The sequence below is a fragment of the Bubalus bubalis genome, chromosome 1 (assembly GCF_019923935.1).
Source record: "Bubalus bubalis isolate 160015118507 breed Murrah chromosome 1, NDDB_SH_1, whole genome shotgun sequence".
Lineage (NCBI taxonomy): Eukaryota > Metazoa > Chordata > Mammalia > Artiodactyla > Bovidae > Bubalus > Bubalus bubalis.
Window position 1 is genome coordinate 72587075 of NC_059157.1, and position 25974 is coordinate 72613048.

The following is a 25974-nucleotide window of genomic DNA, read 5'->3' on the forward strand; positions in this document are numbered from 1 at the left end:
TGGCCCAAATCACTTGCTGCCTTTCTCTTCTCGCAGCCTCATTAGCGCTTCCCTTCTTTCCTCGTCGTCCTCTTTACCCTTAGAGTGCAGGTCCCGCTGGGACTCGGGGGTCACCCTACGGTTAGCGCCTGCAGCTCAGACCCCGGGCTGGGCTGAGATGTTTTAGCATCCCGTCTGCCTATCCCACCTGTCTGCCTGCGGCACAGTGACCCCTGGAAGGATAACGCGGGACCTCTGCGGCGAGGTGTGCGCGTCCTGAGCCGGCCCCTCGGGGACCTCGCGGCATGCGGCTGCAGGGTGCAAGCGGCCTCCGCAGCGCTGGAACCCCCGGGCGGAACGGCCGCCCGGGCTGCGGCAGCGAGCTTGCCTCACTGCGCTCCCTGCTTCGCCCGTCCGGCGGGCTATGCCCGCCTCTCCCCATTGTGTCCGCAGCGCTGCGGGGCTGAGCAGTGCGCCCGCGGCACCCGCGCCAACCCCGGAGCTCTAGGCAGGAAGAGCCCGGGAGTGAAGAGAAGGCAGGGATAAGGAGCCAGAAGGGACCCCAGAAGGGCTCAGCGCTTCATCAATAATATAGAGGCGCCTGGACACCCGCCCCCCCCCCCCCCCCCGCAATACATTTTCCAGTTAAACGCGATCAACTGGAGCGCTTCTGGCACGTCCCACGCGTGTGGTTTTTGTGTGTGAAAGATGGGACGCACCTTGTTCATTCATCTATCTGCGCTTCTTCTTCTGCTCTCCTACAGAAAAAGCCCCCTCCTCCCCGCCTTAGCTTTAAACCGCCGCCTTCTCCACATCAGCACTCCATTTCCAGGCCCAAACTGCAGGTTGAAAACGCAGATCTGGAAAGACTCCACTATATACCCTGAAGAGTTTACCAAAATTCACCCAGTAATGCTCACCCAGAAAAGCCCCCCTTTTCATCCCCCTTCTTGGAGAATGCTTTCAAAGTTTGGGAGCCCAAATGGCCCTGGACCTGGAGGTTTCTGCACCCCTGTCCGCATCATGAACCGCGGTGCGGTCAGAGACACCGAGATTACGCCGCAAAGTTGCCCAGCATCAACCCAGTAGGCCCCTGATGCTAGGAGCATCCTTCGAAGCAGTTTTCCGGTGTGTCCCCAGGAAGCCCAGATGCACGACAGAATCTCCCAAACAAGGATTCATCCAACCACCTACAACAGACACAAATTGCGGAAACTTCTTTGTGAAGCCAGCTCAAGCCCACATTGAAGGGACACTCAGCACAACTTGCAAGGAAATAAATACACATCTCATCCCTGCGGGGAAACTTGTTGAATCCCGCCCGAGCGTAAGGCTGCAATTTCCGATGTAGCCTGAAGGTTTTTGATTCTACCCGCAAAGACCCCGGTGCATTCGTCACAATTTCTGGACAAACTGCAGGGTCCTTTACGCACCCATTCTGCATTCCCGCCACCACCGCTGTAAAACGGAGCGTGTGCCTCTAGACAATTCGAAAGCCGGCTGTCACTTCTTTTGCCATCATTTGGGAGACTTACCCTTTGATAAGTCTGTTTTCCTCGATCTAGCGGCTCCGGGGTGCAGGCGCAGTCCTCCCAACTTTGCTGGGCACCGAGACCTCCCCGACTTTATTAACCAAGCAAAAGCTGCCTGTGACTTACAAATGTTAAGAGTGGGAAATAGGGAGTGATTGAAGTCGGGTTTCTTCTCGGTATCCGTACCCTGAAAAAATCCAATCCTTCTTCAGTAGAGAATTCTTTCAACCCCGTTATCTCTATTACTATTAATGCGCAGAGCAGAGGGCATTGCATGCAAATAGGTGCAAGTGCGCGCTTCTATTGGTGGCTGCGGAGGCCCCTGGGTCCTACTGCTCAAGCTCTAAACTACACAGCAACACTACACACGCAGCTTCGGAGGCGCGGAGGGGAAAATGGATTTAATTGATTCGTTACCTCTGGTATTGTAACGCCTGCTGCGATGTTTAACGGAGGTGGGGGGGAACCCTCACATTTAAACTCATGTCTTGTGATCTATCATTTCATATATGCCTTTAATTGCCTGTGTGGAGTGGCTTTGAACATACAAAGGCTTTTTAAAAGAACCCTTTCTGAGGAAAATTCACACAGATGCATTTGGCAGGAAAACCCTCCTTTATTTCCCCCTTTTTTTCCTGTCATGCCTTATTCGGATGTAAATCCCGGAAATATTTATATAGTCAGATACTTCTGCCTTTCACTTAAATAAAATAGCGTCTAGTTTTATTCTTGATAGTGCATGGCTACTCTAAATAACTTGTACAGGTTAAAATGGCAGAGGCTAAAATGTGAATGTTAAGATATTTGGGATCTATTTTTTTTTAATGTTCCTAAAAAAAAAAAATGGCAATCATGATAATGCCATGGGCATCTTTTTTATTTTTTTAATTTTGCAAATTAAGAAATTCAGAAATATTTTATGAGTGAGTATTGACTCCCAAATATAAATCAACATAAAGATATTGATAATGTCACAATATGTCAAGCATTCACTATTAATTGCCACATTTTCTTTTTACAGTTTCTCTCTTCGCGAGCCCATTAGTGATGCAAATGGGCACAAGGAGATTTAAAGTGAGGCAGGCCTGTGGTGACTAGCAATTTGAAATATTGTAACCTGGTGCAAAAACCACTCCAGTGCATCATCATTAAAGGTAACTGTGTTTAAAATTAGAGTATTAATAGCTGAATCTTAATATATATGAATTTAAAGCCCTTAATCATGTTTTGCTCTGACCTTTAATTTTTTGGAAGGAAAGAAATCCTCACATAAACTGAAATGACACAGACTCTCCTCCAAGTTCCATCTAAGATGTTCTCTGATATTACAATTTAGGAAATAACATAATTTTATTGGGTTTTAGATGTAAATGGTAATGTAAATTTAATTACAAATTTATTATGTCTATAATTATTAATATTGTGTCTAGAATTTACAGCTCACTGCTGGTAGAAACTGATATACTGAATAAGGTCAGCAGCAGCAGCCAACTCATAATTCACCAGCCATGTGTAAACTAAATAAATGAAAACACAAGATGCAAAAATAAAACAATTGAGGTCTTATTCCAAACACACCTATAGCATTTGAATTTACTTATGTAGTATGTGCTACAACCCTTCTTTGTTTCCATAACTCCCTCCCTGTGTAGCCTCTTCCCTTCCCTCAGTAGTAACCCTGGAGAGCAGAAGTGTTACTTCAAGTCCAGGTTGCCTTTGCTGCTTTCCAGGTCTAACTTATAGATTATATCCCTGTAGGACCCAGAATTAAATCTTTCAGTACTAAGATGTCAAGGAGGACAGTTTCCATTAGGATTTGGAAAATCCAACATTCTCAGGTGTATTTCCAAAGTTTCCATCAAACATATATATTTGAAATATCTGTGACCGCTAATTCAGAGTGAACAGACATGATCAATTGGCATTACATCAGAGTCAATTTGCTGCAGTACCCTATTACTCTTGTATCTCTGGAACAGTCTTTTGGAAAGACTTTGTATGCAGAGTTATTACAATCACTCTAGGCCAGCTTATGAAATTTTCAACTTACAATAGAATTAACATAAAAATATCAAGATAGTACTATATTCAATATAAGAGTTTAAGAGACTCATTATCTGTAGAAGAAAAAAAGGTTATTATTTGGTCTAGTAAGAAAGTATTATGACCATGCAAAGTTGAATGGAGTTGATTGATATTCGGTTCTTTTTTAAAACAAGTGTATTACTGGTCTTTCAAATTCCTGCTACAAGTGGACTTGAAAAAAATAATCATTTGCAGACAGTGCAAATTGAAAGTTCTGCATTTAATGAATATCTTTTTAGACTTGAGGAAAGATGTGTTTTATTCAGGCAGAGTTTATACAGAATTAATGGAATTTATCTATGACTGTAATTTACTTTAGATATCAAGGATGACAGTTTCCATTGGGGCTTAGAAAATCCAACATTCTTAGGTGTATTTCCAAAGTTTCCATCACACATATATATATGAAATATCCATGACCTCTAATTTAATATAGATGTTGAATCGTGGACAGATAGTGCACAAAAATAAATAGAAGCCAGTCTATTAACACGTTTAACATACAATTGTTTGTTCAATTCTCACTTTCTACAAAAAAGCCTGAGGCAAATATACAGCAAGGGAATCAGAATCATAAATTCAACTTACCAGTTTATTAGTTTTTCAGGAAAAAAAAACAGTTCTACATCTCATCAATGAGTTACTGGTGTTTATCTCATTCTTACATGTTATGAGATATATAGCATAGATTGCAGGTAGTATATATTTATAAATATTGAAAATATTTTACCTTATTATATACTGTGGTAATAATTATTTTAAACAATAAGATTGAAGCTACAGTAGTTTTCAACATTCTCAGATCTGTAGGAATATCTTTGATCCATTCTTTACTAGGTGAAGCATTGTTGGACCCCCTCATTTTGTTGGTGCAGTTTTCAAGGACAATGTATGCTCCATGAGAAACTGATTTCCATTATGCCCTTGGATCATGATGACAATGCCGTATAGTGGCTAATGTGAATATCTATAAAAGTTTGAAAGCAAAACACACCTGGCTTACTCCTGTATGCCATTACTATGATCAACTTACTTAGGTTAACATGTAATAGGATAACATTTGGTGAAATTTAATGAGCCCTAATGACATTTAGCTACTAGTCAAGCCATTTTAAACAAATTCTTTGTGTCTTTAGTAATTTTGAAATATGTATAGGTTAAACTACTCCAAAGCCATAGACAATAATTTGTCTATTTTAAATAGGACATTAATTCATGTTTGATTTTTGACAGATGAAAAGGAAAATTAGTAGACATATAAATTATACTTTGAAAATAGAAATATAAAAGGAAGAATGTGGTTAAAAGGGCATTTTTTTTAGATGTAAATCAGTAGTAAACAGAAATATATAAACTAATTGCTAATTATAATACTATGATACATTAAATATGCTAAAATGCCCTATAAATAAGGTAGAAAGTTGCAAGAGGTTACATGTAAATACACAGCTTATAAATTAATTTGGATTAATGACTAAATCAGTAAAGAAGATACAACTCAGAAGTTAAAAATAAAACTTCATAAGATAGTAAACTTGAGGAGAAATATTAAACTTTAAAAAGATGAACTAAGTTTGATACTAAGTAGAAGAGATGAGAACTTCATGGTACAGTTATGTTGGTAAGACCATCACCATGAACGGAATGTTCATAATATGTAGAATCCTAATAAAAATTGGCAAGATAAAGAGACATGGAGGAGGATAGTTTACTCTATATCAAACAGGATTATAAAGTAAGTAAAATAAATTTTGACCATGAAAATGTTGACTTGAAATACTCTGGCAAACGATTAAAGGACAAACAACAAAACAAGAGTGAAATTGGGTGGGAATCTGTGATAGTACCTTGAGATCAGAGAAAATGTTAATAAACATCATTTTTGTTCAAGTTCTGAATTCTTAAGCATATTGCTGCCTATTATCCTACAAAATCTGTGAATAAAAGCTTCAAATTTTTTTTTAGAATGGACAAAAATGTAAATTCACCCAAAATCCTTATAAAATATCAGATAATTTTTGGTTATAGCAAACAAACAAATGGATATGGACATAGATTATAAAACACTGCTGCTGCTCCTAAGTCGTGTCATTCCTCTCAGACTCTTTGCAAATCCATGGACTGTAGCTCCTCTGATCATGGGATTCTCCAGGCAAGAATACTGGAGTGGGTTGCCATGCCCTTTTCCAGGGGATCTTCCAAACCCAGGTATTGAACCCGTGTCTCATCTGTTTCCTGCATTGGCAGGCAGGTTCTTTACCACTAGCACCACCTAGGAAGCTCTATAAAACACTACTTCTACTTAAAGTCAATTTTCTATATGCCTGTTATAACAAGGCTAATGGGCAGATGTAGTTTGCCCTTCAAAAGACAATTTAGAGGGAACTCTGTACTAATCAAATTCTAACATATTTAAAAGCCATTCATTTAGTCTGTTTCAAGGACTCATTTAGGAGTTGCTTATAAAGCATAATAAAACAATTTTAAACTATGTTCTTATTTATATATTATAGTTCTTAGGTAGTTAAACTCAATTAAATTGTAATGCTATTTGCTTTTGTCCTAGAAAAACCTCTGCCTGTACAAAAGCTAATATTAAAGTTGAGTTACTTGCTCATTAGTGAATACCAAGTCTACTTTCATATGGAATTATGTTGGGCACACAAAAGTAGATAAAGCTACAATAGAAATTAAGAACAAACATTTTTACTTAAAAGGAAAGAGAAATGAACACAATTACATTATCCTCTAAGAAGGAAAGGATTGAAAAATTCATTTTAATTTTAAATAATAGCAAATATATTAGTCTATGCTTTCTATGCTGAGAGGTTATTAACAGAAAGTGAAGTGAAAGTCGCTGTACAGTCCATGGAATTCTCCAGGCCAGAATACTGGAGTGGGTAGCCTTTCTCTTCTCCAGGGGGTCTTCCTAACCCAGGGATCAAACGTAGGTCTCCCACATTGCAGGCAGATTCTTTACCAGCTGAGCCACAAAGGAAGCCCAAGAACACTGGACCACAAGAACCCTTCTGCAAGGGTTCTTCCCAACCCAGGAATCAAAACAGGGTGTCCTCATTGAAGGCAGATTCTTTACCAATAGAGCTATCAGGGAAGCCTGATAACAGAAAGTCTACTTGCAAATAAGGTTCTGTTCCTTTCTTCACAGGTTTAAAAACTTCCCCTATCATATCTCTCAGAAAGGAGCATTTTTCTTAAGCAAAGTTCAAGTGTAGATAACCAGTTTGTGCTATGTTTAGAGCAAAGAATCAAATTTTAATGATTTTCAGTCCAAGTATCAGTACAATAATTTCACCCAACAAATCCATTTTTCCATTGTTTGGTTTCTTTTCTTCATGTAGTAAATACAACTTATTCTTCAATTGTATGACCCACTTGTTAAATAATAGTTGTTTAGTTGCTCTAGATTGCATAGGTTGGTGGAGAGAGAGAGGGAGAGATGAGAAGTAAGTAGTAATACAGTAATAATTGAAAAAAAAGTAGATTAAGAGAAGATTTAGGCTCTGGAATTGGTGATGGAAAATGGCTATGACATTTTGGTAACATAACTGCATTAAATATAATATTTTAAAACTTCTGAATATTCATACAATGTTTGTTTTAAACATAGACCTCTAAAATGGAATAGGAGTTTTAAAGGGCTAGAGAACCTAGTAACTCAATTCTGACAGGCAAGCAAATTAACATCAAAAATTAGAAATAGAATAAGATTAACAAATTTTAAAACTAAAGATTGGTTCAGGCTGAAAGAATAGATTTAGAAAGGCTAACAGCTTTCTAGCTGGAGAAGGCTAGAAGAAGCAAAATAGAGTAGCCATACTCTACGTCCTGAGAAAGACAGTACAAAATTAACAGCTACCTAAAAATTGGGAACTACATAAATCCTAAATTTGTTTTTATTCTATTCATTGCAGCAAAGTAATTCCTGATTTAAAGAGATACAATACTCATGATTAAGAAGAGATTAGATTTGTGGCTCAGCTGGTAAAGAATCTACCTGCAATATGGGAGACCTGGGTTTTAATTCCTGGGTTGGGAGGATCCCCTGGAGAAGGGAAAGGCTTACCCACTCCAGTATTCTGGCATGGACTTTATAGTCCATGGGGTTGCAAAGAGTTGGACATAACTGAGTGACTTTCATTTTCACTGTTCACTTTCAAACATATTGAAAATCACTAATATAAGCATATCATAATTATGGGTGACTTTTTCTTTTTCTGTTTTTGTTTGTTTAACATTCCATAAGGCACATATATTAATTTTGCTGTTAAGAAATAAGTAAAAATTAAATCAAATGCATATTTCAGTTTTATTTCCTATTCTCTTAGGAAGGTCACTAAGCTTCTGAACCTCAGATTACTAACGTGGAAGTGAAATCTTTTTATAGTAAGAATAAAATGTATGATAAGATTTTTCAGAGTCCATATTTTAAAAGTAATGTTAATCAATATGTAAAAAATACCTAGCTATTTTAACTGTATTCAACTATTTATTAATGGTACTGGGAAAAATTATATATCCATTTTTGTAAATTACAGACATGATCACTAAAAATCTCCTTAATATTTGTTTAAAACTTTATAGGGAGATATAAAAAATATCAAGTATCAAAAATAGTGAATAAACAAAAGAAATGCAATGCCAGGGAAATTTCAAGAATAAGCTTTTAAAAATAACCTGTAAACAATTTAGGTATTTTAGGGCACAGAGAAAGGGCATTATTTTATTGAGAAGAAATCATGTACGGCAAAACACTCTATTTTTGCTAAGTTAAGCAGCTTTTAGATCATGAGAATGTCTTAGAAGCAGTTTGTCTTGATTCCAGCTAAACATTTGATGGGGGGTTCATAATTTCATTGTTCACAAGGTAGAGAAAAATTGGATGGATGATAGCACATTTAGGTGAACTTGTAGCTAATTAAACATTTGTACTTACTTTGTTGATTCATCAATATCAACCTGAAAGGGTTTCAGATGTCCTGCCACAAACCTGTGGACTTGATCCTGTGAGGTTTAACATATTATCAGTGAGTCTTCATCAAATGCAGATTTGAGGTATAGGACCTGAAAGCCAACAACCTGAAAAACTGATTATGAAGCATTTAACTATGCAAACACATGAAATACGTTAAGCATATTCTTTGGTCATAAGTTAGGGTGAGGGCATGAGTTATAAATTTCTGTAAACTCTAAGAAGGTTTCGTGCTGTGTGCTTAGTTGCTCAGTCATGTCTGACTCTTTGGGATCCCATGGACTGTAACTCACCAGACTCCTCTGTCCATGGGGATTCTCCAGGCAAGAATACTGGAGTGGGTTGCCATGCCCTCTTCCAGGGGATCTTCCCAACCCAGGGATCAAACCCAGGTCTCCTGCATTAATGTCTTTTCCCCATTACCAGATGATGGGTTGTGTTTCCAATAGAGGCTTCTTGGTTTGCCTGGGTTGGGAACAAAGCCATAAATGACTCATGATAGGCATATTAGATGAATAAAAAATAAGCCTTTATTATGGTAAGCACAGAGACTTGGGAAGCATTGGTCACTGCGGCATAGTCTAGGACATTCTAATACAGTATGGACTTGAAGAAATTAGATTCTATCAACTTCTTTCTGTATACAGCCAGGTAGTAACTAGAAAATATATTCTATTCTTGGTAACTGCCTCTTTAAAAAAAAAAAAAAAAGTTTATTGGAGTATAGCTGATTTACATTGTTATATTAGTTTCTTTCTGGTACACAGCAAAGTGAATCAGTAATTCATATACATATATTCACTCTTTCTTCTTAGGTCATTACAGATTATTTGAGAAATTAGATTCTATGAGCTATTTACAGTCATATAGTAAGTAGAAATTACAACACTAGTAACTATAACCACTTTTGAAAAGAGTTGAGACACATTGTCCCCATAGCTACATCTTGCGTAGTTGTAAAGACAACAGCTCCAAATCAACAAAACCAATACAATATTGTAAAGTTAAAAAATAAAATAAAATTTAAAAAAAGAAAAGAAAATATTTGTGCAAACTAATATTTAAAAAATAAAAAAAAGAATAGTCTTAATTCTCCTTTTAAGTCATTTCAAAATTTGAAGTATTTGAAATTTCCATTCAGAGTCTTAATTTCAAAGAATATCTGCTATAGAAACACTAACTTAAGGGGCCTTGATGATCATGCTGTCTAATTTGGGCTCATCTTGGGTTTGAATTTTCAAAACATTTATTTTTCCCATATAGAGAGCAAAAAGTAGAGGAGATAGAAGTGAAGAGAAGTGAAGTGAAGTCAAAGTTGCTCAGTTGTGTCTGACTCTTTCGACTCCATGGACTGTAGCCTGCCAGGCTCCTCTGTCCATGGAATTCTCCAGGCCAGAATACTGGAGTAGGCAGCTGTTCCCTTTTCCAGGGGATCCTCCCAACCCAGAGATTGAACCCAGGTTTCCCCATTGCAGGTAAATTCTTTACCAACTGAACCACAGGGAAGCCCAAAGGATATAGAAGCATATTCAATTGATTTTATATTTCTGGAAATCTGAGACCCATTATATTTTCCTTTTAGACACAATAAGAAATTCCCACAAATACTTTTATACATATATTGAATATTTCTTTAAAATAATCAGTCACAAAAAATGGAATTACTGATGTTAAAAATAAAATGAGCCTCCTTTCAGATTAAAAATTTATATTAAATCCAATTATCAAGTTATAGAATTATAGATTGATTAATGTTCCATTAAAAAAAAGTCATTAAATCCAAGCTGTTCCAAACAGAAGGAAATGATGGAGGTAGTATAAAGGACTAGCAACAAATTTTAGAGCACCTAGAATATCATGGAGACAAGTGCTAGAAATAGGTGCAGTTCATGAATAATAAACCTCAACAAAATATGACCACTATTTACTTTGATTATATTACAAAATTTAAAACACAATGCTTAGTAGACTTGTCTAAATAAATAACTCATCTACAAAAGTATAGATAGGCATGACTGTGAAAGCATGTTTGATAATTGATAAGTAAAACAAAAGTTATAGAAAACCATGTAATCATGTGATTCATAGAAATATAGTGTTTGAGGGTGCTGCAGAAATCTATAGCAAACTCCATTTTAGTTATGATGCTTGTTAATGATTTATGAACTAATATAGAACATAAACAGCACACTGCTTAAACTTGCAAAATTAAAACGACTTACTTTTTCACTGGCATATGTATTTTAATAATAGCTAAAGAAAGTTATGTAAAATGGGGGAAAAATACAATTTTGATTTTGCTATTATCATCATCAGGAACAACAATGTAGAATCTGTCAACAAATTTTGAGAACTAATTTTTCAGAGAATTAATAGTATTAGGCTTTTAGTCATAATTCAGCTATAATATTTTAAATCTCATATGTTAAAATATATTATTCTTTTTCCATAGAGAGAATTCTATTTGCAAAGTGCTGTTAAAACAGCATAGAAAAAATCATAGCCCCATCTTCTTATATTATTGGGGAAGGATGTGGTTCATGCCACATTCTACTCCACGTTGAGTTCCCAACATGGTCAGCATTACCATAGATCATATTGACGACAATATCATTATTGGATGGCTGGCCTACAGACTATGTGCCAGAGAAAAATTAAAAAAAGGACTCGTGATATTTCAACCTGGATTCTTTCTTTGGAATTTATTCTTGTTCATAATTCTTTGAGCATCTGGAAAATGAAGACATTTAGAAAGCTAAGGCAAAAACATATCTTAAAAAGAAATAGATAAAACTTTTTTTCTCTACATTTACAACACATTTAAGCCGCCCAGTCTCCCCAACTCTGCCCCCATTCATGGCTGTGCAGAGTCCCTTTAACGGAACAATTGAATCTTGGTTACTGTCTTTCTCTACATGGAAAAGCAACCTGCTGGATCTGTCTCTTCTCAGCCTAACAAATAACCCACTGTACTTTTATCCTCAATATGAACTGGGATCTTTCTATTGAGATCAAAATATTTCACTTGATAAACATCTCATGTTTTCTGTCTGCTTCAAAGATCTGCATTTTTCTCTGGAAATCTTCATCAGATGCAATGGTCCTCTAATTTTAAGCAATAATTCTTGATAGGCTGTGAAATACTAGATTCTGTGCTAAGTAAGCTTTAATTTCCCTTGAAATTGCTCTAGGTTGGAAAGCCTGGGAGTATTTATTAGTTAAGAAGGAGGTCATTGGTACAGGAATTTAGATAGATAAAGCTACTCCATGAGTCCATTTTTTTTTTTTTAAGTCTTTATTGAATTTGTTACAATCTAGTTTCTGTTTTATGTTTTGGATTTTTGGCCATGAGGCATGTGGGATTGTAGCTCCCTGACCAGTGATCAAACCCACACCGACTGCATTGGAAAGCAAAGTCTTAACCACTGGACCACCAGGGAAGTCCCTATGGTTCTATGGTGTATGCTATTCCTTCTGGGGCTTATGTATGCACAGTTCCTGGCTAAAGTTGATGAAACAGTTTGCTTTCGAAAATGATCTATACATAGCACTTCAGTGAACAATAAGGACCACAAAAAAGAGGAGAAACAAAATGCCCTATTAAGATGCTTATTAAATTGCATTGTCAAGTATACCCCCCAAAAACCCAAACTACAGGATGTATAATTACTAGTATAGTTCGTAAACTGCAACCTAGGTGTCAATGTTATTAAGCAACAACAGAAAAGAATCATCTCTGGGAGGTGAGCTTAGGCTAAGCAGAAATAAAACCAGTTAAATTTATTTTAAAGTTGACCATAATACAGAGAAGAAATATAGATTTCTCACTGTAATAAAAATGGGGACAAATGAAATTTCAAGAAAGAACAATGAAAATGATTAAGGGTCAAGATGAAATAATTAATGGGCAGAGATTAAAAGATAGTATCCATTTAATTTGGTGAAAAGACTAATGGGAAATTCAATTACTTGAAAGTATCTGTAAAGGAAAAAAAAAGCAGGGGAGAAGGAGCAAATTTTAGGTTAGTCGAGAGAAAATAACCAGAAGTAATGGGATAAAATTGAGTATAGGAAATTTTTGAGTGACTATCATAGAAAAGGCAACGTTGTTAGGTCTATTAGGCTGAGGAATTGCTTCCTAAGGAACATTGTAAAAAGCCCCTTTGCTTTAGCCATTTATGGAGACCAAAGAAGTGGGTAATGTTATAGGAAACAATTCTATATTCACAAAATTATGGGCATTATGATCTAATAGCTCCTACCCTCCCAGCACAAAAAGTCTCTAATGCATATAATTCTTTGGCTTCCATTTTTTGTATTTTATCTTTTTAGGAAACACTGATAGAACACTGAACAGGGACCTTGAAAACAGGCTTCTTCAATGTACTACTTCAATGGCTTTTGTCATTGTCCTTATATCCATATAATTTACTGTATTAATTTTTATGAATTAAGATTCTTTATGAAAGAGAGAATCAAATTTATGATTACTGAATAGATGTCATTTTGCAATATAAGAATCTTAGTGATGTATGTCATCTACTAACAAACCTAAAATTCAATAAAGATTAGTCCCTTTGATCATTCTTTCAAGATATCTTACAATCATAATAAAGCTGTAACTTATCTAGTATTCAAACAACTGAAAAATTTTTAGCATAAAAAGTCATTTTCTCTACACATTTGACCCATGAAACTGATAATCATAAAAATGATGTTATGATATTAATACATATATTACAAGATGTCTTCAGAATCATCTCATTAACAACATTGTTTATTTTGGTTTATCCTAGTGTATTCAGTCTTATTTAAAAGGGGGAAATTATGTATTTGATGAACACTGTAAAAAGTTAACGTCTACAATAACTTAAGTCCCTAGATACGCTGGACAAATAAAAAATTTAGTCTAAATAACCAGACAATTATTTTTATTATGAGGGATTTTATCCAGAAATATGAAAGGATTTACTTGACATTATATATGAAGTAAAGTAGTACTGTGCTACTAAACCTTAAATAATATTTTAAGTCTTTAAAATATATATCTAATATTCTCCTATGTAATCTTCATTATCATCCTCTAAGGAACCTGAAGCTCAACAAAATTAAATGACTTGTTCAGTATCACACAGTCAATATCAGAATAGGATGCTGATATTATGTCATTAGGCTATAAACACTTATCTTTACACTGACTCATTTGATCTCTCATAATAAAATAGGCAGTAATCATTTCACTTGCAATTTGTGGGATTATACTTAGATATGAAACAGCAAGGTATAACTGATGAAGAAACAGACTGAAAGTCAGAAGTCTGGAAACCTAACACTGCTTTGCTGCAGTCAGATCTTGGGTAAGTGGTTTAATTTTATGAGTCTCAGTTTACTGAACTATCACATATTTGGTTTCATAGACTTTAAGAACATTATTCAACTCAAAATCTGATTCAAAGTAATAATGGCCTAGCTTTCAAATATTGTTAGACTGTTTATAATTGCTTATGTAATTATACCCTTACAATAATTTCTTTAATTCTGAAAAGCTAGTCAATAAGCTTGAAACATTCCTCATTTGTCCAATAAGTTAAATTAACTCATTAGATGATAGGCATTATTTAATGGATATGTAAGTTGTAATTAATAATGAATATTAAACAATTTCTGTAAAGATATTTCTAACATTTTCATTTTTAAAATCTTTAAAAATGTTCAGATTTTAAAATGATTGAGATCAATATCTATATTTTTTTCCTGTTAGATACTGAAAACATGAAGGAAGGAATGTTAATTTCCCATCAAGCTTAGGGATTTATATTTTTCAAAAATAGCAGAGTGATAGGGTATATGCTCTTGCTGGCATCTGCACTATCAATTTCCAAACTTGGCACTTTAAAAGGAATATAATAACCTGGGCTACTTCCAGAGAAGAATGACTTGGAGGGCAAGGAAAGCTAATATACTTACAATATTGAAGAAAGTAGGGATGATTATAATACAAAAGTAGATGAAGATAATTATTGATAGCCAACAAGTTCTTTTGCTTTTCTATAATCAATATCCTGGAAAAATATATTGTACCAGTAGAGTTGCATGATAAGGCAAGGTCAACATTTCTCTGTCCCCTTCAAATGAAGGTATGCACTTGAGCAACATTATCAAGTACACACAAAATCAGTATGATATGATCATTATATATTAGTGAAAATCATGTCTGTCTGTAATTTTTAAACTAACTTATTTATCTGAGAAAAAATGATGCCTCTGGAAGATTCATAAATGTATGTGGCTAGCAAGTATTATGTTAGTCTCTGTAGATATAGATAGAAATAAACTTACCGATTTTCTTCCCCCCATGAGTTGGAACGGATAAGTAGGAAGACAAATAGAATTCACAGTAACTACAGAACATGACAACTGATACGAAAAAACACAAAGACAAATAATCAAGAGAAAAAGACCAGAATACACAGGGTGAGCAGAGAAAGAATCTTTGAGGAGATGACAATTAGCTGAATCACTTCAGTTAAGTTCAGTTGCTCAGTCCTGTCCGACTCTTTGCAACCCTATGGACTGCAACACCACAGCTTCCCTCATCATCACCAACTCCCGAAGTCGACTCAAACTCATGTCCATTGAGTCAATGATGCCATCCAACCATTTCATCCTCTGTAGTCTCCCTCTCCTCCTGCCTTCAATCTTTCTCAGCATTAGGGTCTTTTCCAATGAGTTACTTCTTTGCATCAGGTGGTCAAAGTACTGGAGCTTCAGCATCAATACTTCCAAAGAATAGTCAGGACTGATTTCCTTTAGGATGAACTGGTTGGATCTCCTTGCAGTCCAAGGGACTCTCAAGAGGCTTCTCCAACACCACTGTTCAAAAGTATCAATTCTTCCATGCTCAACTTTCTTTATTGTCCAACTCTCACAATAATACATGACTATTGGAAAAAATAATAGCTTTGACTATAAGGACATTTATTGGAAAATTAATATCTCTGCTTTTTAATATGCTGTCTAGCTTGGTCATAGCTTTTCTTCCAAGGAGCAAATATCTTTTAATTTCATGGCTGCAGTGATTTTAGAGTCCAAAAAAATAAAGTCTTTCACTGTTTCTATTGTTTCCCCATCTATTTGCCATGAAGTGATGGGACCGGATGCCATGGTCTCAGTTTTTGAATGTTGAGTTTTAAGCCAAACTTTTCACTCTCCTTTTCACTTCCATCAAGAGGTTCTTTAGCTCTTCTTCACTTTCTGCCATAAGGGTGGTGTCATCTGCATATCTGAGGTTACTGATATATCTTCCAGCAATCTTGATTCCAGTTTGTGCTTCATCCAGCCCAGCATTTCACATGATATACTCTGCATATAAGTTAAATAAGCAGGGTGACAATATACAACCTTGACATATTCCTTTCCTGATATAGAACCAGTCTGTTGTTCCATGTCCTGTTCTAACTGTTGCTTCTTGACCTGTGTACAGTTTTCTCAGAAGGCAGGTCAGGTGGTCTGGTATTCCTATCTCTTTAAGAATTTTCCACAGTTGGTTGTGATCCATGCAGTCAAAAACTTTGGTGTAGTCAATAAAGCAGTAGATGTTTTTCTGGAACTCTCTTGCTTTTCCGATGATCCAACGGATGTTGGCAATTTGACCTCTGGTTCTTCTGCCTTTTCTAAAACCAGCTTGAACATCTGGAAGTTCTCGATTCACGTACTGTTGAACCCTATCTTGGAGAATTTTGAGCATTACTTTGCTAGCCTGTGAGATGAGTGCAACAGTACGGTAGTTTGAACATTCTTTGACAGTGCCTTTCTTTGGGATTGGAATGAAAACTGATCTTTTCCAGTCCTATGGCCACTGCTGACTTTTCCAAATTTGCTGACATATTGAGTGCAGCACTTTCACAGCATCATCTTTCAGGATTTGAAATAGCTCAACTGGAATTCCATTATCTCCACTAGCTTTGTACACAGTGATGCTTCCTAAGGCCCACTTGACTTCACATTCTAGGATGGCTCTAGGTGAGTGTGAGTTATCACATTATCGTGATTATCTGGGTCATGAAGATCTTTTTTGTACAGTCTGTATATTCTTGTCACCTCTTAGTATTTTCTGCTTCTGTTAGGTCCATACCATTCCTGTCCTTTATTGTTCCCATCTTTGCATGAAATGTTCCCTTGGTATCTCTAATATTCTTAAAGAGATCTCTAGTCTTTCCCATTCTATTGTTTTCCACTATTACTTTGCATTGATCTCTGAGGAAGGCTTTCTTATCTCTCCTTGCTATTCTTTGGAACTCTGCATTTAAATGGGTGTATCTTTCCTTTTCTCCTTTGCCTTTCACTTCTCTTCTTTTCTCAGCTATTAGTAAGGCCTCATCAGACAATCATTTTGCCTTTTTGCATTTCTTTTTCTTGGGAATGGTCTTGGTCACTGCCTCCTGTACAATGCCACTTACCTCCATCCATAGTTCTTCAGGCACACTGTCTATCAGATCTAATCCCTTGAATCTGTCACTTCCACTGTATAATCATAAGGGATTTGATTTAGGTCATATCTGAATGGTCTAGTGGTTTTTCATACATTCTTCAATTTATGTCTGAATCTTACAATAAGGAGTTCAAGATCTGAGCCACTGTCAACTCCCAATCTTGACATTAGTTGATATTAGTTGAATATCTTACACACAAAAAGTAAGTCAGCCATGTGTAGAACTAGAAGAAACACAGTTCAGGTACAGGGATTCTAAAAAGTGGTTCTAGGGAACACAGTGAAAAAATAGCAGTAACAAGGATAGAGGAGTGGGCAGAAACAGAGCTATACAAATGGATGGGGAAGAGAGCCCTGTAGTGGATACATGCGTTCATGCTAAGTCTCTTCTGTCATGTCGGACTCTGTGCGACCCTATGGAGTGCAATATTTCAGGCTCCTCTGTCCATGGGATTCTCCAGGCAAGAATACTGGAGTGGGTTGCCATGACCTCCAGGGGATCTTCCCTGCACAAGAATGGAACCGGCAATGCTTGTATCTCCTGCATTGGCAGTCAGGTTGTTTTCCTCTAGCGCCACCTATAGGTGATTGTTATTTTATCAGTGGCAGAATGGAGTTAGATAAGAATGAATTTCAGAATATTATTAAATCTCAGAAAATTATCATAAAAGTACAGGGGCTTTTGAAAATGATTTTCTCCTATGTCTCATATTCATTATCCACACAAAAACCTGCATATAAATGTTGTTAGCCGCTTTATGCATAATTGTTATAACTTGAAACAATAAAGGCATCCTTCAGTAGGTAAGTGGGTAGAAAAACTGTGGTACATCCAGAGAACGGAATATTAATCAGCATTAAGAAGACATCGAAAAGACATAGAGGAAAGTTCAAATATGCATATTACCAAGTGAAAGAAGCCAGTATGAGAAAGCTACGTACTGTATGATTCCATCTCTATGACATCCTGGAAAAGACAAAACTATAGAGACAGTACGATCAACAGTGGCTAGGGGCTGAGAGAAGGACGTCAGCGCACAGAGCATTCTTAAAGTAAGGAAACTATTTTGTATGATACTACAATGGGTGACACATGCCATTGTATGGGTCAGAACCCATAAGAATGTACATGAGCAATAGTGAACCCTCACATAAACTCTGAACTTTGGTGATTATGGTGTGTTACTGTAGGCTCACTGATTGTGACAAATGTACCACTCTGGTGGGGCGTGGGGTGGGGGTGGGGTGGGTGTTGATAATGCAGAAGATGATGCCTGTGTTGGGGCAAAAAGTATATGGGAAATCTCCGTGTATTCTTCCCAGTTTTTCTATGAACCTAAAACTGCTCGTGATAAAGTTCTAAAAGTTAAACGAAAACAATTTAATAATTCAATTCTCAAATAATATTATTTCAATATGTGAAAGGCTATGGCACCCCACTCCAGTACTCTTGCCTGGAAAATCCCATGGGCTGAGGAGCCTGGTAGGCTGCAGTCCATGGGGTCGCTAAGAGTCGGACACGACTGAGCGACTTCACTTTCACTTTTCACTTTCATGCATTGGAGAAGGAAATAGCAACCCACTCCAGTGTTCTTGCCTGGAGAATCCCAGGGACGGGGGAGCCTGGTGGGCTGCCGTCTCTGGGGTCGCACAGAGTCGGACACGACTGAAGCGACTTAGCAGCAGCAGCAGCAGCATGACATATGTGGGTCTTCACTGATATTCATTCATGCAATATTTACTGAGTACTTCTTATGAGGCAGAGCTCTTCTAGCAGAGCGAACAAAATGAACACAGAAACATTTCATTATTGAGTTTCTCTTCTAGTGGAAGAGACCTTCAAAAACAAGTTAAAAGTTGTACAGCTATGATAGCCATTTTTATATTTGATTTCAAATGCATTTTCTGCCCTTCTCTGCCCTGATCTGTACATCAGGTAATTACATCCACCAGGCTTCCTTAATCTCAGATTTTCAGGGAGGTTTTTTCCAATTGGGGTCATTTATGGGAAGCTGGGTATGAGGAGAGGAAAAGCCGTGGGATTTCATGCATACCTCTTTCTACTTTGGGGACTTCTCTCACAGCAGCTGTGTCTCTTGCTTCCTCCAAATCGGCAGCTCCTGCTTGACAGTCCCCCAGAGAAATGCAAATTAAATGTAAATTAAAAACATGATGAGATATCATTTCACATCCATATAGACAAAAATTTAATAATCTGACAAAACTAAATTCTGCAAAGTATTAACAGCAATGGAAACACTTCTACGCTTTTGATAAAAGCTAAAATATTTGAGGAAAAATCTGAATTTTATAGAGAAGCTCAAGATAAACAAACCCCACTACTCATCAATGCTAATTATACACTCTAAAGATACTCTAGCACATGTGAAACTAGAGAAGTGTACAAAAGTGCCTCTAGCAGTACTTATTTCTTATAATAGAAAAAAATCTGCAAGTCATCCTAATAAGCATTTAGAGAAGAATACGTAAGTAAATTAATTTTGTTTCTATGCATTCAATGGACTATCCTATCTAAATATAAATGAATAAGTTAGAGATTTTTTTGCATTAACAAGGATAAATTTTTAAAATGAATGAAGCAAAGCAATCTGAATACACACATACACATATATTAAAATTCTATTCATGCAATGCTCAAAATGTGTTAAAATAAGTATTTTCCATATATGCAAATGAAATGCTAAACAGCTTATTAAAAAAATGGTAAAAACAAAATCCATGGTAAAATTTGGGGTAAGGAGAGGGATTAGGGAAGAAGATGAGTTTGAGGATGAAATCAATAACTAGTGATATTCTCTCAAGATGGTAAGTGGATACATGATATTTACTTTTGATTATTCTTTTTCTTACTTATATCTTATCTAATTATTGCTGTGTATTTTTATAATTTTTCATAATTAAATTAGAGATTTTCTTTGAGATTATTATTAGCATGATATTATAATTATTATCGATGATAACATTAGTAAATAATATTTTATGATATATGAAACACATTTCAAACATATAAGAAACAAATAACAGCATATAAGTTAGATATATTAAAGCCTGACAAACCAGAGAAGCTATCCTGGCAGAGAAAATACTAAGTACCATGAACATACTAGGAAGGTTCTGCTATTTTCATGGAAAGTGGTTATCTTTGGGTATTTATAATCTTCACTCACTTTTCCAATTAGTTTTAAGTAGACTATATATGTATAGTATATATATGTACATGTACATATGTATATGTATAGTATGTACATGTACATATGTATAGTAATACTTGTACATGTACATATGTATAGTAATACTTGTACATGTACATATGTATATGTATAGTATATACATGTACATGTACATATATGTACATATGTACAGTGCAATATGCAGTGCAATGCTTCCCTGGTGGCTCAGTGTAAAGAATCTGCCTGAGATGCAGAAGATGCAGGAGATGGGAGTTCGGTCACTAGGTTGGGAAGATCCTCTGGAAGAGGGCATGGCAATCCACTCCAGTATTCTTTCTGGAGAATCCCATGGACAGAGAAGACTCGTGGGCTACAGGGCATAGAGTTGCAAGGAATCGGACATGACTGAAGTGACTGAGCATGCATGCAAGCATACAGGACAATAGTCTGAGTACTTTATAAATATAATGGTCAATGTGAGGTTAGGGGAGTATCATTCAGTACCTTGGAAAGTTTCCTGGAAGTGTTCAGTTTAGCCTCTGCAGAGTCTGATCTGTTGTCTTTCAGCTTTACATTCTCCAAATGTAGAATTAATTTTCCTTTCTTGTTTACTCAATATTTGTCTTTTTAAAAACTTTCATTTTGAAAAGCTCTCAATCTTCAGAGAAATTCGTAAGCAAATAATACAGATGTTACCCCATCTCTAAAACATTTGAAAATAATTATCAGATGGTATGTTCTCTTGGCAAAACTCAGTTAACCTTTGCCCTGCTTGCTTTTGTACTCCAAGGCCAAATTTGCCTGATACTCCAGGTATCTCTTGACTTCCTACTTTTGCATTCCAGACTCCTATGATGAAAAGAAAAACTTTCTTAGGTGTTAGTTCTAGAAGGTCTTGTAGATCTTCATAGAACCATTCAAATTCAGCTTCTTCAGCATTAGCGGTTGGGGAATAGACTTCGATTACCATGATATTGAATGGTTTGCCTTGGAAACAAACAGAGAGCATTCTGTTGTTTTTGAGATTGCACCAAAGTACTGCATTTTGGACTCTTTCATTGACTATGAGGGCTACTCCATTTCTTCTAAGGGATTCTTGCCCAAAGTAGTAGATAGAAAGGTTGTCTGAATTAAATTCACCCATTTCAGTCCATTTGAGTTCACTGATTCCTAAAATGTTGATATTCACTCTTGCTATCTCCTGTTTGACCACTTCCAATTTACCTTGACTCATGTACCTAACAATCCAGGTTCCTATGCAATATTGTTCTTTACAGAATCAGACTTTACTTGCATTACCAGTAACATCCACAGCTGGGCGTTACTTTTGCTTTGTCTCTGTCTCTTCATTCTTTCCAGAGTTATTTCTCCACTCTTCTCTAGTAAGCATATTGGGCCCCTATTGACCTGGGGAGTTCATCTTTCAGTGTCATGTCTTTTTGCCTTTTCATACTGTTTGTGGGATTCTCAAGGAAAAAATACTGAAGTGGTTTGCCATTCCCTTCTTCAATGAACCACATTTTGTCAGAACTCTCCACCATGACCTGTCCATCTTGGGTGGTCCTACACGGCATGGCTCACAGTTTTATTGAGTTAGACAAGGTTGTGATCCATATGATCATTTTGATTAGTTTTCTGTCATTGTGATTTTCATTCTGTCTGTGCTCTGATGGATAATGATAAGAGGTTTATGGAAGCTTCCTGATGGGAAAGACTGACTGAGGGGGAAACTGGGTCTTGTTCTGATGGATGGGGCCATACTTAGTAAATCTTTTAGTTTGACATTTTAGGAATCAGTGAGCTAAAATTGTGTTCAAACTATTGCATAAATGCACTCATGTCACATGTTACCAAAGTAATGCTCAAAATTCTCCAAGCCAGGCTTCGACAGTATGTGACCTGAGAAAGTCCAGACGTTCAAGCTGGATTTAGAAAAGGCACAGGAACCAGAGGTCAAGTTGTCAACATCTGTTGGATCATAGAAAAAGCAAGAGAATTCCAGAAAAACATCTACTTCTGCTTTTGATTATACCAAAGCCTTTGACTATGTGGCTCACAACAAACAGGAAACTTCTTAAAGAGATGGGAATACCATACCACCTGACCTGTCTCCTGAGAAATCTGTATGCAGGCCAAGAAGCAATAGTTAGAACTAGACATGAAACAACACTCTGGTTCAAAATCGGGAAAGGATTGCATCAAGACTGTATAGTGTCACCTTGCTGTTTAACTTATATGCAGAGTACATCATGCACAATGCCAGGCTGAATGAAGCACAAGCTGGAATCAAGATTGCTGGGAGAAATATCAGTAACCTCAGATATGCAGATGACATCACCCTTATGGCAGAAAGTGAAGAGGAACTAAAAAGCCTCTTGATGAAGGTGAAAGAGGAGAGTGAAAAAGTTGGCTTAAAGCTCAACATTCAGAAAACTAAGATCATGGCATCTGGTCCCATCACTTCATGGCAAATAAATGGTTAAACAAAGGAAACAGTGAGAGACTTTATTTTTTTGGGCTCCAAAATCACTGCAGCCATGAAATTAAAAGATACTTGCTCCTTGAAGAAAAGTTATGAGCAACCTAGACAACATATTAAAAACCAGAGAGAGACATTGCTTAGCCAACAAAGATCCATCTAGTCAAAGCTATGGTTTTTTCAGTAGTCAGATATGGATGTGAGAGTTGGACTATAAAGAAAGCTGAGCCCCAAAGAACTGATGCTTTTGAACTGTGGTGTTGGAGTAGACTCTTAAGAGTCCCTTAACTGCAAGGAGATGCAACCAGTCCACCCTAAAGGAAAATCAGTCCTGAATATTCATTGGAAGGACTGATGCTGAAGCTGAAGCTTCAATTCTTTGGTCACTTTATGAGAAGGACTGACTCATTGGAAAAGACCCTGATTCTGGGAACGATTGAAGGCAGGAGGAGAAGGGGACGACAGAGGATGAGATGGTTGCATGGCATCACTGACTGGATGGACATGAATTTGAGGAAGCTCCCCCAGTTGGTGATGGACAGGGAAGCCTGGGGTGCTGCAATCAATAGGGTTGCAAAGAGTCAGACATGACTGAGGGATTGAACTGATCAGATGGTACATGATTTGACTTGTTCCTTTATGAATGATATTAACTTTGATCACTAATTAAGATGATGCCTGATTAGCTTCTCACCTGTAAAATTAGTTGGTAGGTAGTTTGGAAGTATGCAAATAATTACAGGGTAAATATAAATGCATACAGATGTATTTCCATCATTCTTTGAGTACTTCCTTGCTTTGGGGACAATAAAATGTGTCAATTTGATCTTACAGACTTACTGCCCGAATCCTTAAAATCAGAATTTTCTTCAGAATTATGGCTCCTATTATCACATAATGCATACACAAAGGTATATACATTTTTGTGTGTTTCTCTATGGGTAAATATATGTGTAAAGAGAGAGAACTCAGTCTCCTTATATATAACGATTCTCCTTGACTTCTGATACCCTGTCCCCACTTTTACAGACATTGTCCTCATCCTGATAGTTCTCTGACACACCACGGTGAGTCACCGTGCCATGAGAAATTCTCATTCTGCCAGGACTTTTACAACTCTGTTCAGATGCCCTAGACTTTTTTTTTTTTTTTAGACTAATAACCATAGTGATTCTTTCAAAAGTCTTCTCACATTACATTAGATAGAAAAGTTACTTCTCTCTTGACTTGATTGACTAAAGTGTATAAAACTCCAGGTCAGACTGTTATCTAGATTTCATTAATCTCCTGATTATTAGGTTTTTCATATTATTAGAAGGACCAAACTTCACAGGATTGTGATCCTTCTTCCTTTCAAAATTCTACTCTGCCTAGTTGGGAGAACATGTGCATTCTTTTACTCATTGCTAAGAAAGTGGTTGCAAGTCCCAATTACCAGATATGAAAATTCAAATGAATATAATAAGTACATGTTTTCATAGTTTGTTTAAAACTAGAGTCTTCTTCATTTTTTCTCAGTAAATGGATTAGTACAGGCATGAGGAATTTTGTAGTTGGATTGGCAAGAAAGAAAATGGAAACATGAAAGTCTTTCATCTTCCAGGATTAAGCTTTTATTGTTTAAAGAATTTTTTTTCTTTTAAGTAATTATGGGATGGAAAGTAATCAATGAAATGGAGCTTAAAAAATTGGCAATCTTAATATTCTAGGCTCAGGAATTTTTTTCAAGTTTCTAGAAGTCAGTGCATTTATTTTGTAAAATTATACTTTGATTCATTAAAATGTTGTTTATCATGGAAGTTAGTAGCCCATGCACAAAGAAATTATGAGACAAGGGAGAAGAAATCATCACCTGGGCTACAAATTAAGACAAGTTATTCACTGAGAGGCTTATGAGTGAGATCAGCCCATGGAAATGCAAAATATCTTTAAAAGATAGGACTGAAATAATATTTTATCTTAGCATCTCTAAGACCTTGTTTGACACATAATAGTCATTCAACGGATGTGTATTGAACAAATGACCTTAATAAGTATAATAGCACTAATGGGAATCTCTGGCATGTTGTGAAATAAGCAAGTCCACATATATATTACCATGAATACGTGGGTGAGATGTCATGGAATTCAATGACGTGGCCCACAATCAGCATGGATCTTGCTCTAGCAGCCCTGGATAATGTGAGCTAAAGTCTCTGCATTGTGATGGGTCCTTATCTTCCAGATAGAGTGTGTTTATGTGTGTATTGTATGTTTTTCCCATGTGTGTAAAACCATTAACTATCTAGCACACAATCTACTAGAGTCATGGTCACCGATAGTCAAGATATTCCAATATACAACCATGGTGATTATGAATGAAGTCATTCAGTTGTGTCTGACCCTTTGTGACCCCATGGACTGTAGCCTACCAGGCTCCTCTGTCCATGGGATTTTCCAGGCAATAGTATTGGAGTGGATTGCCATTTCCTTCTCCAGGGGAATCTTCCCGATCCAGGGATCGAACCCACGTCTCCCTCATTGTAGACAGACACTTTACCGCCTGAGCCACCAGGGAAGTCCACCATGGTGATTGGATATCCACAAATATCCGTGGTAATGGAAAGGAAGTATGTCATAGAATTGCTTCAGAAAAAAGATCCAATTTATCCCTAGGTAAGTGTTATGCTTTGGGATCTGAACAGAGTACTAAACTAGTCTTTAGTATAAAAATACTCATAGGAAAAATAATTATAATTTAATTGGTATAAATAAAATCCTTCTTAAGTGACTACTTATCTTTTGCTCCTGCCCTAATTCTTATATCATCTAGTTCCAGTCACCCATGGTAGCTGAAGACATTTTTCAATTTGCTTCTATATAATAGAATGGAATTTCAAATGATGAGGATGGATATAGATGTCTTATTTTTCAGTGACTTTGAGTCTCTAAATAATCCTAGTTATCAGAATGCACTGCATAAAAAGAACCATCAAAAATTAAATTCCACTAATGCTAACACTGTCATATTTTATAATCCCATCCTGATATGGTAGAGTATATTTGCTCAGTGTTAATGATAAAAGAGAGGTGCACAGAGTTTTATAGAGATGAAACTCTGCTTTAGTAGAAGATAAATATATTTTCTCATTTGGTTGATAAGCAGGCAAATTAATGCTGTGATTATTTAGTCACCAAGTCATGTCTGACTTGTGACCCCATGGACTGTAGCTCACCAGGCTCCTCTG

The 25974-nt window shown here is 36.5% G+C and overlaps 1 protein-coding gene across 3 annotated transcripts in view; it reads right to left on the reverse strand.

Moving 5' to 3' along the window:
- Positions 1-1705, reverse strand: part of ROBO1 (roundabout guidance receptor 1) — a 1291095-nt gene extending 1289390 nt beyond the window's left edge. For 2 of the 3 annotated variants that reach the window (XM_045165073.1, XM_045165072.1), the window contains exon 1: positions 1515-1704. The gene's annotated coding sequence lies outside the window, so the exon portion shown is untranslated. Of the gene's footprint in view, positions 1-1514 lie in introns of all 3 variants that reach the window. The other variant, XM_045165076.1, reaches the window with a different exon arrangement.
- Between the last annotated feature and the right edge of the window lie 24269 nt (positions 1706-25974).